Here is a 17,822-nt window from a genome sequence, read left to right as displayed (position 1 = left end):
TGTTTGGTCAGGGTTGACTTCACCATCTTGGGTTGATTTCTGGCAAGAAGTTCTGTTGTGACCCAGCTCCTTACAAATGCCACATCTTTTATGTATACCACCCTTCCTCATTCTTGTTTCGTCCCTGACTAACTCCCATTCTTGCAACCTTCGTTTCTTCTTGGGCCTTCCCAGCAATATTCTCTTTTTTGGAGGGAGCACATCATTATATGGGGTAATTTCCCACATATTCTGACCATTAATTGGATACACAATGGAAGAGTACATTTCTTCGTATGTTGACTTCCTAAAGCAAACAGGAATGAAGTCATCTGCATCTAAACTCAGAAACTTCATAACAGCCAACGCATGACAACATGGAATGCTCGAGATAGCCTATTTCCTGCATGTGCATTCAACCTTGTCTATATCAACTATAAACTTGTCGCCAGCTTGGGACACATGACGAACTTCAAACAGCTGCAGTGCTGACCAGCTGAAAAAACACAATTAAAATTCAGAAAGTACACATACACTTAAACTGTTTAACACATGATAAATGAAAATATATTATGGTTACCTAGGAATCCAAAATTTGGTTAGCTGGTACTCCTTATTAAGTCTACTCTTGATTTTTGGACAAATCACTGATAACAGTTGAAAAACTGTTATTTTCATGATTAAAATTGACATTAAAAGCAACCTTTACACTTAGAAACTAGCTTGAAAAAATGCTTTTCTGTATATTTTTGGAAATAAGAGAGCTGGACAGGTTTATGCTTGATTTCAGTGTTTTTGTGCAGGTTTTAAGGTGAATTTGGTAAAAGAAGTGAAGAAGGAGAGAGATGAAAACAGAAAAGACAATAAAAAGTGCAAAAGGAGAAGCCGAAGTCACCGCTCAGCGGCAGTTTACCGCTGAGCGGCACTCAGGAGTTTGCGGGAGGTCCGCTGAGGGGCAAAATGGCCGCTGAGGGGAGAAAACAAGTCACGCACTCACCGCTGAGCGGTACTCTGGAAGTCACGGGAGATCCGCTGAGGGGCAAAATGGCCGCTGAGGGGAGAAAACAAGTCACGCAATCACCGCTGAGCGGTAGTTTACCGCTGAGCGGCACTTTAATGGGCTTGGACTTGACTTTTTGTAATTTACGAATGATACATAAGCTTTAGGGTTTCCTAGGGTTAGGCATCTTTGGCTGGAACGAAGCAAACACTCTCTCTTCCACCCCTTGGGGTAGATTGGGAGATGGTGACAGCTCTCCTCTTCTCTTTCTCGGGTTTTTCTATCTCTTTCATTCTTTCATTGTTATTCATATAGGTTCACCATGAATATGGTGAACTAAACTCTTTATGTTTGTTGGGGAATCAATGTAGTCTTGTGAAACTCTCATATATGGAATCTGTTTTTACATCTTTTAATTAAGACTTATGCTTTCTTTCATCATTAGTTAGGGTTTTTCCTCTTTGTTTAATGCTTGCATGGTTTAACTCATTCGATGCATGATTATTGGTTTTGTCGATACGGGAACGTACGGGGAAGTCTAGATCCGGGGAATTTCTCCCAATTTTATATTGGTTGTCGTTAAGCTCCTGTACTTATGAACTAATCATTAGGAATGCTAGGAATTGTATGAACTCGTGATTAGGGAGAAGCCTTCTGGAAAGGTACATTAGAGAGTGGCATTAACAATGGTGATTTGATCGTTGAATTCCTAAAATATATGAGAGTGGATAAGATGAAATTGAACCCCAACAACATATCCATACATAATTTTCATTGAAAGTGTTTATCTTTTGCTTTTTGCCATTGATCACAATTCATGCATACATGTTTATTTTCTGTCTTGCATTTTAAACCCCAATTAATTCGTTTGTAAGTCTTAGTTAATTAAGAAATCACATAACTAAACTAGGCCGTGAGTCCTTTGGGAAGAACGATACTTGGTCTTACCAAGTTTTATTACTTGAACGATTCGGTCATACTTGCCGATTGAAAACAAGTTTGTGACATCATAATTTGGTGTTCATAAATTTGTCCATCAATCACCCCAGACAATGAGGCTATTTTTGTTCGGTTTGTTGCCCATCTGTTCATCAAATAAAGGCGGATATCCTCCAACATAGTTATGATTGGCTTTGACCTTGTATGCAGCAATGCACTATTGAATGCCTCTGACATGTTGTTTACCAAAGTATCACACTTAGCATTGGTGGTAAACCTTGATCGTGACCAATATCTACATTTCAAGAGATTAGGAAATATGGGTATTTGAATCTGCCACTTCCACAACTATGAATTGAATCACATTTCAAGAGATTAGGAAATATCATCATACCTGGGAGGAATTTTTATAAGGTATTTGAAGGCCTCGAGATTGACTTTCTTTAATTTTCTCATTTCGGTTTCCCAGACTTGTGAATGAGTTGTTGTAGCTGCCTTCCACATCATCCGCTTTAGCTGCTTTGAAGGGAATTTTTCCTGAAATTTACGTCAAGGTGCCTAACACAAAACCGATGATCAACTGTAGGAGCACATCTTCAAAAGCTTGCATTAAGCCCTGTAATTTCAAATTGACAGTGTTGTTAAAGGTCTCATATCAATAATAATGAAAAGGTTTAATATGTTTTTAGGAAAAAAGGGCATGTGAATAACCTTTTGTTGATCTGATATGAATGTCAATGATGCATGTACTGCTTCCTGATGACAAATTTATGAACACCGAAAAACGACGCCACAAACTTTTTTAACAATCGGCAAGTGTGACCGAATCGTATCAAGTAATAAAACAAGGTAAGACCAAGTATCGTTCTCCCAAAGGACTCACGACCTAGTTTAGCTATATGATTTGTTGATTATTTAAGACTTAAGAACAAATTGATTGTAGGTTTAAATGCAAGAGACAATAATTAAATATGTATGCATGAATTTGATCAATGGAGAAAAACAGAATACAAACACTTCAATGAATTAGATGAATGAGTATGTTGTTGGGGTTATCAATTTCATCTTATCAACTCTCATATATTTTTAGGAATTCATCATTCTTATCATCAATGCTAATGCCACTCTCTAAATCACTTTGCAAGAAGGCCTATCCTTAATTACGAGTTCATACAATTCCTAGCATTCCTAGTAATTAGTTCTGAAGTGCAGGAGCTTAAAGGCAACCAATATGCTATTGGGAGAAATTCCCCGGATCTAGACTTCCCCGTACGTTCCGGTATCGACAAAATCAATAATCATGGCAATGAATGAGTTAAACAAAGCAAGCAATAAGCAAAGAGGAAAAACCCTAACTAAAGATGAAAGAAAGCATATATCTTAATATAAGACGTTAAAACAAATTCCATATATGAGAGTTTCACGAGACTACATTGATTCCCCAACAACAATACAAGGTTTAGTTCACCATATTCATGGTGAAACTAGATAAACAATAATGAATGAAAGAAAGATAAAACCCTAGAAAGAGGAGAAGGTAGCCTGAGCATCCAAGATCTTCCTTCAAGGGGTGGAAAAGAGAGTGTTTGCTTCGGCTCTGCCAAAGATACAAACCGTAGAACGTTCTAAAGCTTATATACTATTCTAAAATTACAGAAAATTAGGCCCAAGCCCAAAATAGTGCTGCTCAACGGTAAACTACCGCTCAGCGGTAAGTGCGTGAGTTGTTTTTCTCCCCTCAGCGGCCTTTTCACTCCTCAGCGGAGCCAACGTGGGTTTTTGAGTGCCGCTCAGCGGTAAACTGCCGCTGAGCGGTAATTACGGCTTCTCCTTTTGCACTTTTTTATGTCTTTTCTGATTCCATCTCTATCCTTCTTCACTTCTTTCACCAAATTCACCTTAAAACCTGCATAAAATATCCAACAAATGCTATTTTTCATGAATGATCAATCAACTAAACATGGATGTTCATGTGCTTAATGAATATTTCCTCACTAGGTAAAGTGTTTCACTCAAACACACAAGCGTATAAGAGGTAATCACTCATTCACTCTACTATCACAATGTCACATGAATTGTCTTTGCCTTTCATTTAACCACAATCAAAAACACTTACCAGCAAGCATCATCACAAGGACTTTTCTATGGCTTATAACGTGGCTGGGCTAACAAGAAAATTGGTTTTTCTAGATCACAAAACCCTTGAGTTAAGAGAAACATCTAAACACCATCATTCTTATTTATTCCCAACTTTCTTTTGCATTGAGCTTTGCTTTTTCTTTTCTTTTCTTTCTCTTTTTCTCTTTCTTTTCATATTCTTATTTCTTAGCACTTAGCTCAATGCTTTCAATTTCCTTTTCTATTTTCCAACAACCCCAAACTTGAACATTTATCAATACCACAAAATATTTTCTACTTAACTCAAGGTAAAGCTTTTCAACAAGGGTTTTCAAATCATGTTCAAGGCTAAGGGTTCAAAGGATAGAACACAAAGTGTTCTCTTTTAGTGGCTAATCATGAAATTGGCTAATATAAGGGTTACCAACAAATGGCCTTGATCATATGATGCAAACAAGCAATTGATTCAATCATAGAAAACCTGGGCAAAGTCATTCATGCTTCCAAAGAATAACATTCATTCACACAAACTCTGGAGCTTAAAACCTCACACATAAGCTCATTCACATTTGACATAAACATCCTGCTTAATATCTCAATCACAATCACAACATCATACATTTGTTCACAAAGCTTGTGAATCACCTGTATAAACATATAATGTGCACATCTCAACATCAATCTATATCAAAGCATCATCAAGCATTACTTTATCAAGCAATCACAATCACAAGCAAACCATCATAACAGACAAAGTTTTTAATTGAGTACATCAAACCCTATTCTAAAAACATAAGTAAGTCCAGAACACAAAACCAAACAAAAGCATAAGTCCTGCTCTAGTTATGATAACATTCATCAGTAAATGCTATCTCAGCTCCTCATCAATCTGAGCTGTCATCTGTATCCTCCTCTTCTTCCTCATCTTCCGCATCCTCAAATGCATCATCATCATCAGCTTTAATATCATCTTCTTCCATCTCCATAGCTGAAGCTTCAGCTGCTTCAGCTTTGTCTCCTTGTACCTGCTCTTCTGGCCAAGCTACCACATTATGAAACTCCTCCATAGTCCACCTGTGTGCTGGAGGTGTATCATACATTCCAACAATCATCTCTACAATAGCCACCTGCCCTCTGTGGATAGACTGTAACTGTGCACCTATAAGAGACATGTACATGTCCCTCTGATGAGTCAATATTTTCTCAATTTCACTTAGCTTATTGTACCGAATTTAATTAGGGAATTGTGCTTAAATGTCCAGTATTTTCCCATTTTTCCTAATTGTGCTTAATTTGATCGGAAATTCTTATTTTAACTAATTTGAATTATCTGAGCTAATTATTTGCATTATTAATTGCAGGGGAAAATTGTTGGATAATATTTGAGACATTTGGAAGAATATTCATCTGCACACTGTCCTATTTTACTTGGAAGAAGCTACGCTTTATTCAGATAAAGATGTGCTGATCCGTTTTGGAAGAAGGGCTTAATTTTTCTGTTGGGATGTTACGGTTTCATCAATTGAATAAGAAAGGCACCAACATCTCTACTCATTCAATTGCACACGGCTAGGACCCATTGGAAAATTCATTATTGGCAAATCATGAGAAGCATCTACGTTTCCACCACTTTCCAAGTAGTGTCCACGGTTTTCTCAAGAATTTTTGAAGACAATAACAATTCACGTAGGAAATCACCAAAGACTTGAAGTGAAATGATGGAGGGGACCACTTTGCAAGTGCTCACGGTTTTATTCATTCATTTTGGCATGGCCCACATCCACATGGAAAGGAAAAGGTTTTGGATTTTCAATGGTAAATGGTGTGTTGCAGAACATGTTGCAGCTTTTATTCTTCAAAGCTCACGGTTTTGGAAGATTGGCCCATGGACAATTGATTGTGTCAAGTAAAGCAACACGGCCCATACCTTCTTCCATTCAGCAGCACGCGTCCACGAGAAATGAAGGGGGTGCACGAAGAAGCTTAGAGAGATTAGAAGGTGCATCCAGCAACACCACACAGAAGACAACACGCTGTCCAGCAATTGGATTGAGAGGCACTTTCGGTCCAACACAGCAGCGTCCAGGAGCTTCCTCTCAGTCCAGTTTCCACGCCCACGGTCCAGAGTGAAGACAAGCTCCAGCCGCAACCTAGAGAGGAGAAGTTCATTTTTAGTTTAAAAAGAAGCAAGTGACAACGCAGGGGAGGGACGCAGATGATAGAGGGCTACGGCTGAAGAGTTGCGTCCAGTAGGGAATGAATTTTTATCATTTTACTTTGTTTAGAAAAAGAAGGATATGCTTGGTTCATTATTTTGTGTCTTCCATGTTTATTATTCAGTTTTCTTTATTTTGAATACAACCGGCCAGCACACTCTTCTTTGCTTTGAACATTGTTTTGGATTTTGGAGGAAAATATTCTGGCACATTTGTTTTTCTCGGAGGATGAGTTCTTAAATTATTATTCACTCTTGCCTTTTTCATTTTGGGTTTATATGCATCTTTGATTGAAGCCTTTTAGTGCTTCTATGCTTCAATGTTCACGCTGTTGAGGGAGGAATGAAGTGATGTTTATGTTTTTATTTTGATGTCCTTGGGAATGAAAAGAAAGTAAAGCAAACGGTGACATGGCTGCTGGCAGGAGATGTTACGTGCATAAAAGTTTTCTTTTATATATTGTAATCATGCTTGGATGAGAATGATTTTTACATTCCAGTTGTTAAGAATTACAAAAAGTGAAGGAGCTGCAGGTTTGGAAGTTAAATTCAATGAATCATCATTCACGTTTTTCAATGTGCATCATTACTTTTCTTTATATTTTTTGCCGTGGTGAATATGCAGTGACAGATGAGCACAATGAGCATTAATTTTCTTTAGCTAAACATTGCATTGGATGGAAGAAGAAAATTAACTCTTGCGTTGGAAAAAAAAAGATGTGCACGGTGTTTCTTTCTTTCTTTTAGGAGAGCACGGTCTTCAGTAGGTTATGTCCACTAGGGGTTAGCATCCATAGGTTTTATTTTCTTTCTATTAGCTCAAGTATATGCACTGAAACGGATTGGATATTATATAATGGGATGCATTCAGCTTGGAAAGATGCATACGAATTCATTTTATTTTCACTCTTCAAACGTTTTTAATATCGTTTCTGTGATGAATGATGCATTTCATTTTTCTGTTGTGAGTTTTCCAAGAATTGTTGTAGTGTTCAATTAATTTATTAGTTAAGCATTACTCTTTTAATTGAAGTTTTATTCCAGCCGTGTGCATTTGATTGTTTATATTTTAATAGCTTTAATTGCGTTTGGATATTTACCTATTGAATTGTTTACTTTAATGTGTTCATGCATTTTAATGCTTTTAATTATGTTTTGTTGTATTTAATTTCCAGTTTTAATTTAGTTCATTTACAATCACAAAAACACTTTCACAAACCCCCCCACTACGTGTTTGACTTAAGACTCGAGCCACAATTTGGTCCTTGAGAGACGACCTAGGAGTCACTTCCTAGTACTATACTGCATTCTTTTATGCACAACTTTTGTGAGAGGTGCGACCCTCTCATCACCCTCATTTGAAAAGGTTCTGCTTCATGTGTTTCAGCAGATGCCCGACTCTATGCTTGCCCTCTTTCTCTGCGAGTACGGCGTGGTGGAACTGGTTGAGCTGCTTCATCACCTCCACAATATTGTCTATAATAAGCCTCATCAATTGCTTTCCTTGGCCTTTCAAAGGGTGGAGATGAAGTATCCACCCCAGCTATCTTGCAAAGGTGTGTGATTAAAGACGGATGTCCTAAGGGTGCTTTGTTGTTTGTTGTGTTAGCACACACCCTTATCTCATCAACTATTACCTGTCCAATATTGACATTCAAGTTCCTGATTGCACAGTAAAGGAGGAGTGCCCTGCTAAGAGTAATGTTTGACACATGAGAACATGGCTGAATGTTGGCATGAGAAAATGCCATCCAATACTTTGCAAGAGGAGTCAAGTCAGTTCTCCTAATGTTTACCACAACGCCAGTTCTATTCCTCTGAAAATGTCCTAAAGGTACACATAAAACTCTCTCCACATCATCAAAATCAGCGGCTTCTTCCATACAGAGAGCAAACTGGCACTGCTCACCAGCCCACACAGTATCCAAGAAGTTGTTGATGGAATCAGGATCATACCTAATAGCATGGCCTCTGACATAGCCAAGGTAATTCTCAACTGGATAATCACCAATCTTTCTTGCATTAGTGTAGAATTCTTTCACCACAGCTATATTGGCAGGTGTAGGGTATGTGGCTAGCTTCCCCCAATCATTCCCTAATAATTGCTCTCCAAATTGAGGAGCAAAGTTAGGTATCATTCCAACCTTTCTCCCCATCAGTAGCCTCCTATCTTGGACCACCTTGAAATGCTTCTCATGTTTGCGAGATAGGAACCTACTAGAATGGGGTTGTTCTGGTTCCTTTTCTTTTCTTTTGGATGCCATGGTCTTTATTCTTTTGCCTGAAGAGGATGCCATTCCTACATCAAACACAAATACAAAACCACCAAAAATTGTTGTAATTCATTAGTAACACACAAACAACACATATTTTGAAGCTAAACCACTGCTGAGGGTCAAAAATCACCCCTCTGCGCCACCAGTGCAGCAATCCAGAACGCAATTCAGCAAAAATCTAATGTCTGTCAGAGTGCCGCTCAGCGGCAATTTACCCCTGAGCGGTGACTCTGCAGATTTTTGAAAACTTCATTTTAACCTGTCCTAACTCCACCCACATGCAATTTTCAATTTTTCAGATCAAAATCATTCAGTTTAATCGGTTCAAACTTCAATTAAATCATCAAATCATGCATAGAAATCAAAACCCCTAAAGATTCATGGTTTAACAATCAAATTCACATTCAAGAACCCTAGAATGAAAAATGCTTGACTTACTTGGGTGGAGATGCTAGATGAACTGAGAATGCTTTCAAGCTATGATGCTCTCTCTTCCTACCCCAAACTTAGATGGAAAGCTAGTGATAAAATGAGTGAAAGAGAGATTTTCTCAAGAGGAATGAGGGAAAAGTTGTAGAGAACCTTTGAAAAAGTATGTAGGAGTGTTTGTGCAGAGAAAAATCTGAAAAGAGAAACTAAGGCGCAGCTTAGGGTATAAAAATACCCTAATGGGCTCGGGTTCCGCTTAGGGGCAGCCTAAGCCCAATCTGCGACACTACCGCTCAGCGGTAGTTTGCCTCTTAGCGGCACTTTCGGGAAGTGCTCTTCTTCTTCCTAGCTTAACCTAGGTGCCTCCTACCCATGCCTCTCACTTACTCCCTGCAATAACATGTTCAGATTACTCATGCAAAATCCTATTATGCAACTACAGCAGAACAAACAAAAATATAATCAATCAACTGGGTTGCCTCCCAGGTAGCGCTTGTTTAACGTCACGAGCCTGACCCAAAATCCACCAACACCCATTAGTAGGTGCAAAACTTTCTTACCAACACCCATCAGTAGATGTAACAAACCTAGTATCCTTCAATGGATACTTAACCACCTAGCATCCTTCAGTAGATGCTATATCTCTGTAACAAAATTATAACAAAAACAAAAATACCCAAAAGTTCAAAATTACATCACCAAACCAAAAATTAAAAGTTCTTAAATCACTGGGTTGCCTCCTGATAACAGTTGAAAAAATGTTATTTTCATGCTTAAAATTGATACTAAAAGCAACCTTTAACACTTAGAAACTAGCTTGAAATCATGCTTTTGGTTATATTTTCATAAATAAGAGAGCTGGACAGGTTTTGCTTGATTTCAGTGTTTTGTGCAGGTTTTAAGGTGAATTTAGTGAAAGAAGTGAAGAAGGATAGAAATGGAATCAGAAAAGACATCAAAAAGTGCAAAAGGAGAAGTCGAAGTTACCGTTCAGCGGCAGTTTACCGCTGAGCGGCACTCAGGAACCCACGTTGGCTCCGCTGAGGGGTGAAAAGGCCGCTGAGGGGAGAAAAACAACTCACGCACTTACCGCTGAGCGGCACTATTTTGGGCTTGGGCCTAATTTTCTGTAATTTTAGAATAATATATAAGCTTTAGGACGTCCTAGGGTTTGTATCCTTGGCAGAGACGAAGCAAACACTCTCTTTTCCACCCCTTGAAGGAAGATCTTGGATGCTCAGTGATGAGAGGGTCGCACCTCCCAACAAAAGTTGTGCATAAAAGAATGCAGTACAGTACTAGGAAGTGACTCCTAGGTTGTCTCTCAAGGACCAAATTGGGTTTAGTCTCAGATCTAAACACGTAGTGGGGGGGTTTTGAAATTGTTTTTGTGATTCGAAACAACTGAATTAAATCTGAAAATTAAACACAACTAAACATGATTGACGGTATTCCAGTGCATGAAAACATTAAACTGAACATTGCAATAAATAAATATCCAAACACAATTCAAGTTATAGAAATGCAACACTTAAGCTAAAACATTAAATGCAATATTGTAAGGTAAACATTAAAAGTAATGAACCTAAAGATGTGGATGCAACCCGTGAGCTTCCAAAATGTAAAACCTCATGAGCCCTTAAAAGTCGTGATCATGTGCGTGATTCAATTCTTCCAACCGTGACATGGTCCCTCCTAATAATGCTGGAACGCTACTCCAAATGAAATGTCCTTCTATTGCTAAACCCAAATGACTGCACCGTGTGCTTTTCAAAAGAAAATGAAAATGCTTCTCAATATCTATCATCAGACCGTGACATGTGATTCTAAAATGAAAAGAAGTGAATCCTCTTTCCGTGATGGACTTTGGAGTAAACCCTTATGACGTGACAGCAGCAGCTCTTCTCGGTGACACCCCTCCATTTGAATTAAAGAAAAAATATAAAATGAAATGTAGCTTTTTTTTTTCTCTCAACGTGCTAGCATTGGAGCTCTCCATCAAAGACGTAGTGGCGTGACAGCGTGTGCTTTTCTTCCTCCCATCATCAACAGCGGGACGTGTCAGCAGCTACTTGAAGAGTTTTTTTCAATCACTCACCGTTAGCATCTTCTGGAGAAAGAACACTCCTTTTTCCTGCTGGACAACAACCGAATGATGAATGACTAATGTGCACAAAAAAAAAATGCTCACGCCCCATTCTCTCTGACCGAGTGCTGCTGGACTTGACTTCCCACTAACTCCCACCTAACCATCTCTTCATTCTCAAAGCAATTTGGTGCAGCGTTGCAAAGGAAATCAACCACCCTAATACTAAATAAAATAAATGCAAGGTGCTCTTCAAATGCTAGAGTTGACGTGACCACTCTTCATTCTTTAATGAGAGAAATATCATAGCATCAAGCATGGTACTTTTGCATTCAATGAGAAGAGAGAAAACGTTACTTCCAATTGAAAATGAGCATCCTTTTTCCTTCCAGTCAAGAAGTAAAGAAAGGCTTCAATCAAAGTGCATAAAAAATAAACAAAATGAAAATGCCAGAGTGTGCTTCTTCCATTCTGCAAATTGTAACAGTGTATTTTTTTACACTCCCAAGTTCTTCCATTCTCCCCCAAAAAGCTTTCAAAAACCAAAAGCCGAAAAGCTAGTAAAACCGTGGCCAAAACCCAGTGACGGCTACCCTAAGGCCGTGTGGCTGTTTTTAATAATTGTGGGTCCACACAACAAAACCCTAGGTCCAAGTCTCTAATCTCTACTTTTGGGCCTAATCTACTTTACCAAAAATTGACCCAAATTGTAAGAGTTGATTAAAAAATTCTAAACTACTGAATTACAATTTAATTAATTCTAAAATGTTTGTCTGGAGAGTCTTGAATTTATTTGGCAATCTTCCTGATGTCCCAAAATGTATTTCCGAAATTTTCCTGCACTTCAAAAAATGCACTTAATCAGCTCAGAAAATCCAAATTAGCACAATTACAAATTTCCGACCAAATTAAGCAGAATTCGGAAAAACGGGGAAATAACAAGCAATTAAACACAATTCCCTGGTTTATTTAAGTGCAAGAAACTAAATATAATTCAAGAAATAACGACTCATCACTCAGGCTACCTCCTCCTCTTTCTAGGGTTCTATCTTTCATTCTTTCATTATTGTTCATCTAGTCTCACCATGAATATGGTGAACTAAACCTTGTATTGTTGTTGGGGAATCAATGTAGTCTTGTGAAACTCTCATATATGGAATTTGTTTTAACGTCTTATATTAAGATATATGCTTTCTTTCATCTTTAGTTAGGGTTTTTCCTCTTTGCTTATTGCTTGCTTTGTTTAACTCATTCATTGCCATGATTAGTGATTTTGTCGATACGGGAACGTACGGGGAAGTCTAGATCCGGGGAATTTCTCCCAATAACATATTGGTTGCCTTTAAGCTCCTGCACTTTAAGAACTAATTACTAGGAATGCTAGGAATTGTATGAACTCGTAATTAAGGATATGCCTTCTTGCAAGGTGATTTAGAGAGTGGCATTAGCAATTGATGATAAGAATGATGAATTCCTAAAAGTATATGAGAGTGGATAAGATGAAATTGATAACCCCAACAACATACTCATCCATCTAATTCATTGAAGTGTTTGTATTCTGTTTTTCTCCATTGATCAAATTCATGCATACATATTTAATTACTGTATCTTGCATTTAAATCTACAATCAATTTTTTCTAAAGTCTTAAATAATCAACAAATCATATAGCTAAACTAGGCCGTGAGTCCTTTGGGAAAACTATACTTGGTCTTACCTTGTTTTATTACTTGATACGATTGATAACAGTTGAAAAACTGTTATTTTCATGCTTGAAATTGATACTAAAAGCAACTTTTAACACTTAGAAACTAGCTTGAAATCATGCTTTTATTCATATTTTCAGTAATAAGAGAGCTGGACAGGTTTATGCTTGATTTCAGTGTTTTTGTGCAGGTTTTAAGGTGAATTTGGTGAAAGAAGTGAAGAAGGAGAGAGATGAAATCAGAAAAGACATCAAAAAGTGCAAAAGGAGAAGCCGCAACTGCCGCTCAGCGGCAGTTTACCGCTGAGCGGCACTCAGAATCTCACGGGAGATCCGCTGAGGGGCAAAATGGCCGCTGAGGGGAAGAAACCAACTCACGCACTTACCGCTGAGCGGTACTTTACCACTGAGCGGCACACTTATGGGCTTGGGCCTAAATTTTCTGTAATTTTAGAATAGTATATAAGCTTTAGGACGTCCTAGGGTTTGTATCTTTGGCAGAAACGAAGCAAACACTCTCTCTTCCACCCCTTTGAAGGAGGATCTTGGATGCTCAGGCTACCTCTTCACCTTTCTAGGGTTTTATCTTTCATTCTTTCATTATTATTCATCTAGTTTCACCATGAATATGGTGAACTAAACCTTGTATTGTTGTTGGGGAATCAATGTAGTCTTGTGAAATTCTCATATATGGAATTTGTGTTTAAACATCTTATTTGAGATACATGCTTTCTTTTATCATTAGTTAGGGTTTTGCTCTTTGCTCAATGCTTGCTTTGTTTAACTCATTCAATGCATGATTATTGATTTTGTCGATACGGGAACGTACGGGGAAGTCTAGATCCGGGGAATTTCTCCCAATAGTATATTGGTTGCCGTTAAGCTCCTGCGCTAAAAGAACTAATTATTAGGAATGCTAGGAATCGTATGAACTCGTAATTGGGGATAGGCCTTCTTGCAAGGTAATTTAGAGAGTGGCATTAACAATGATGAAAAGAATGTTGAATTCCTAAAGTATATGAGAGTGGATAAGATGAAATTGATAACCCCAACAACATACTCATCCATATATTCCATTGAAGTGTTTGTATTTTGTTTTAGCCATTGATCACATTCATGCATACATGTTTATTTTCTGTTTTTCATATTAAACTTCACTTATTTCGTTCTTAAGTCTTAAATAATCAACAAATCACATAACTAAACTAGGTCGTGAGTCCTTTGGGAGAACGATACTTGGTCTTACCGAGTTTATTACTTGAAACGATTCGGTCACACTTGCCGATTGTTAAACAAGTTTGTGGCGCCGTATTTCAGTGTTCGTAAATTTGTCATCAACGATTCGGTCACACTTGCCGAATGTTAAACAAGTTTGTGGCGCCGTTTTTCGGTGTTCATAAATTTGTCATCACCTCCCAGCAAGCGCTCTTTTAACATCATTAGCTTGACCCAATAAAGTTCAAGTTCCTTCTTCCTGGTTGATGTCCATATTCCACCAACTCCTCAACTGCTTCCGGTGTACTGTTTTGACTCTTCTAGAATATGGAGACTCTATCTCTATCATCTCCTTTTCTTTATAGCCTTTCACAACCCACAATTTGTTTTTGAACCTCACAGGTGTACCCAATTTGATGGGGAAGTGCATACCTAGAGAGAATATACTAAATGACATTTAAGAAATGGAAGAGAAATTAAAAATGGAAGAGATTAGAGAAAAGGAAACTTAGGAAATGAAGATGCGCCACTTGAACAAGCTTCCAAGATAAGCATCATGAAGAGGACCGCCACTTGCTTGAGCAAGATAAGGCCTGCCCAAATTTGGGACTTTAGAGACAGAATTCTATCTCAAAGAAGAATGCAAGATTGCAATTCAACTCAAATTTCATTCAATGCAAAGGTGTCTACAAAGAAGAACCCCTAGGTTGCTTATATAGCTTTTGGAATGACTTTGGTGATGAGTTTCAAGAGATGTGGGACTTGGAAGGCTCCAAGTTCTGTCCAGCAGCAGCTGCAACGTCCCTAGGTGCATGGGAGCCCCACATTGCTTAATTCTCTCATTCCAAAAGGGTTTATAGGCTTCCTAGCTCTCCTAGAGTTCAAAAACTAACACTAGCTATGCTTCCTAACTCCTACACGCCTAAAAATGCTCACTTTCTCTTCTATTCTTTTTAAGACCAAGCTATGGAAAGTCCCACATTGCTTACTCTTAAAGAGAAAGAAGAGTTTATAAGCAATTATTCACAAGAACTAAGAGAAAGAAATCAAAAGGCAAATACACGCCCAAAGGAAACCTATTCTACTCTTTTTGTGTTTTTGTCACTTTGAAACTCTTCACTACTTAACCCATTTATGATCATATCACAATTGGAGTTGTTCTTTCATCCAGTCATCAGGAACTTTCGTTCCTCTTCCAATCTTTTCTTTTTCTGGTACCTGAAACAATAAACAATGTTTACCTTTAACCTTGGGCTTTTCATCTTGAGAGCTAGTCATGAGTACATCTTGAAATGTAGCTTTATGACTAGCTTCTTCCTCCTGCATCTGCCTCTCTTCTTTGAAGACATCTACAACAACTCTCTCTTCTCTGTCTTGGAGCACCACTATACCTTCGTTCACATCAATGATAGCTTTGGCCGTTTTCATAAACGGTCTTCCAAGAATAATGGGTATCTTTTCAGTCTCTATCTCCATCACCACAAAGTCTACCAAGAACTAGAGTTTGCCCACACAAACTATAATATCTTCTACTATTCCACAAGGTTCCTTTGAAGATCCATCTGCCATTACTAAGTTAACCTTTACAGGCTTCACATCAACATCACCGATCTGCTCCAGTAAAGAATAAGGTATCAAGTTAACACTTGATCCTAAATCGAGTAAGGCCTTGTTTATCCTTTTCTTCCCTATTGTGCATGGAATGGAGAAACCTCCTGGATCTTTTGCCTTTAGAGGGAATGACTCCTTTTTAACAGCTTTATATTTCTTTGTATCATCATCTCTACGTCTTTTCCTTGTAGATACTTCTTCCTCAGGTTTAGTATAAACTGCAATTTGTTGTAATATCTGATTCCTTAATTGCCACGTTCGTACTACATTCATATAACCACAATATGCCATCCAGGGGCACTTTCCTTTACCACCCAAACACTTCACTCTAATTCTCTTCTTATCATTTTTAACATATGTTAGATTTCTCCCATTTTCTACTGCATATGTTTTTATGGCATCCATAATATCTTGCTTGTTAGCAAAATAAGTGCTCAAATCCCACTTGTAATCCACCATTGTTTTAGGCATAGTAAATGTTACAAACTTTCCATAACTTTCTTCCTCATCATCTTCTCCATCACTTTCTCCTCCACTAACCAATTCTTATGATTCCCAATTATCATCAGACAAACCTCTATCATTCTCAGTATTTATACCATCCTCAACATCACTATCTGCAATGCGAGTCCGTGATGGTCCATCATCTTGCACATCAACTTCAATTTCACCAAACCAATTCCCAACTCCATGCCCTACCTCTTCTTGGATATCACAGTCAACTAGGTCATCCATACTAGGAACATCCACATTGCAATCAACATTGGCATCCTCACCACTGCAACTCCAACTACGAACATCAACATCATCTCTTTCAGACTCACCCACATCACATTCAACTTCAATTTCACCTCCTACAACATCATCTCTTTCACACTCACCCACATCACATTCAACTTCAATTTGAACTTCTACAAGATCATCTCTTTCGGACTCACTCACATCACATTCAGCTTCAATTTGAACTTCTACAACATCATCTCTTTTGGACTCACCCACATCACATTCAACTTCAATTTGAACTTCTACAGCATCATCTCTTTCGGACTCACCCACATCACATTCAGCTTCAATTTGACCTTCTACAACATCATCTCCCTCAGCTCTTTCTTCTGAAACAGGAACTTCACACTCACCATCACCTACCTTCTGACACTCATCATGAACTTGTTCACACTCACCATCATCACTATCATGCATCACAGGTTGAACTTCTTCTTCACCTATATTATGTGGAACATTTTCTAACAAGTGTACGATCTCAGGTTCACGCACTGTGTGAACAACAAATAAATGAACTTCTCCATTTAGCCTATCAAAGTTCATCATGTGCATGGCTCTTCTATCATCAGACAAAGCCTCTAACCTATCATCTAACACAGAACCCCCCCTACACAATACCACAACTCCTTAAATCCATCATATCCAAGTCTTTTTATTACACTGACTATAATGAAGTAACTCCACACGTCTGGGTCAAAAGACAGAGTTGTACTTTCCCCCTCATACTTAAGTGGCCCATCGTTTATGAAGTGACCTCCATGGTGGAAAACAACTTCAAAATGATCCTCCATGTAATACACTATAACAGTATATATCCTATAAAATAATAAGACGACAACGACAACAAAAATTATATAAAATTAGAAGCAGGACAAGGAAACACAGGGACCAACTACAACATAACTTAAACAAAATAAAAAGCACAAGAAACAAACATGGGGGACCACATTGCAACATTGCAACACCAATATAAAGCAAAACAACAATTACGGTCTACTACGACACTTCAAACATGGGGGACCACTTTCAACACCAATTTCTACAACACATAAATAACAGACTACCACACCACTTCGAACATGGGAGACCACGACTGACCATGCATCATTGTCAAAATTATACAAAGAAGTAAACTTTTACTAACCTGGACACGTGCTACACCTCCAACGACCTTCACGAAACTCTTCCACGTGATTCACCGCCAAAAATTACCTGCTTCTACTCAAAACCACCGATAGATCACTACAATTTTATACAACGAAAGCTTATCACTAGTGCAGAAAGGGGTTTTAACGTCTCCCAATAGACGTCCGTCCACAAAAGCCCCAACGTATATAATTGACCGATGACATATTAGTAAATAAGTGGAACTATAGACGTCCGTCCTGGGTGGAGCCGGACGTCTATAAGATTGTAGACGTCCAGCGTTGGCAAACGGACGTTTAATGTACTGACAGGGTGGTTGGAT

General features: G+C 38.3%; 1 pseudogene; it reads right to left on the bottom strand.

Annotated features, from left to right (window-relative positions):
* Window positions 1–16,117: 16,117 nt before the first annotated feature.
* LOC148192188 (uncharacterized) lies at window positions 16,118–17,219 on the bottom strand (annotated as a pseudogene).
* Between the last annotated feature and the right edge of the window lie 603 nt (window positions 17,220–17,822).

This window comes from Vigna umbellata, chromosome 10 (assembly GCF_029865625.1).
Source record: "Vigna umbellata cultivar VRB3 chromosome 10, Vumbellata_1.0, whole genome shotgun sequence".
Lineage (NCBI taxonomy): Eukaryota > Viridiplantae > Streptophyta > Magnoliopsida > Fabales > Fabaceae > Vigna > Vigna umbellata.
Note: the sequence above shows the minus strand (reverse complement) of the source record. Positions and strands in the feature narration are given on the sequence as shown.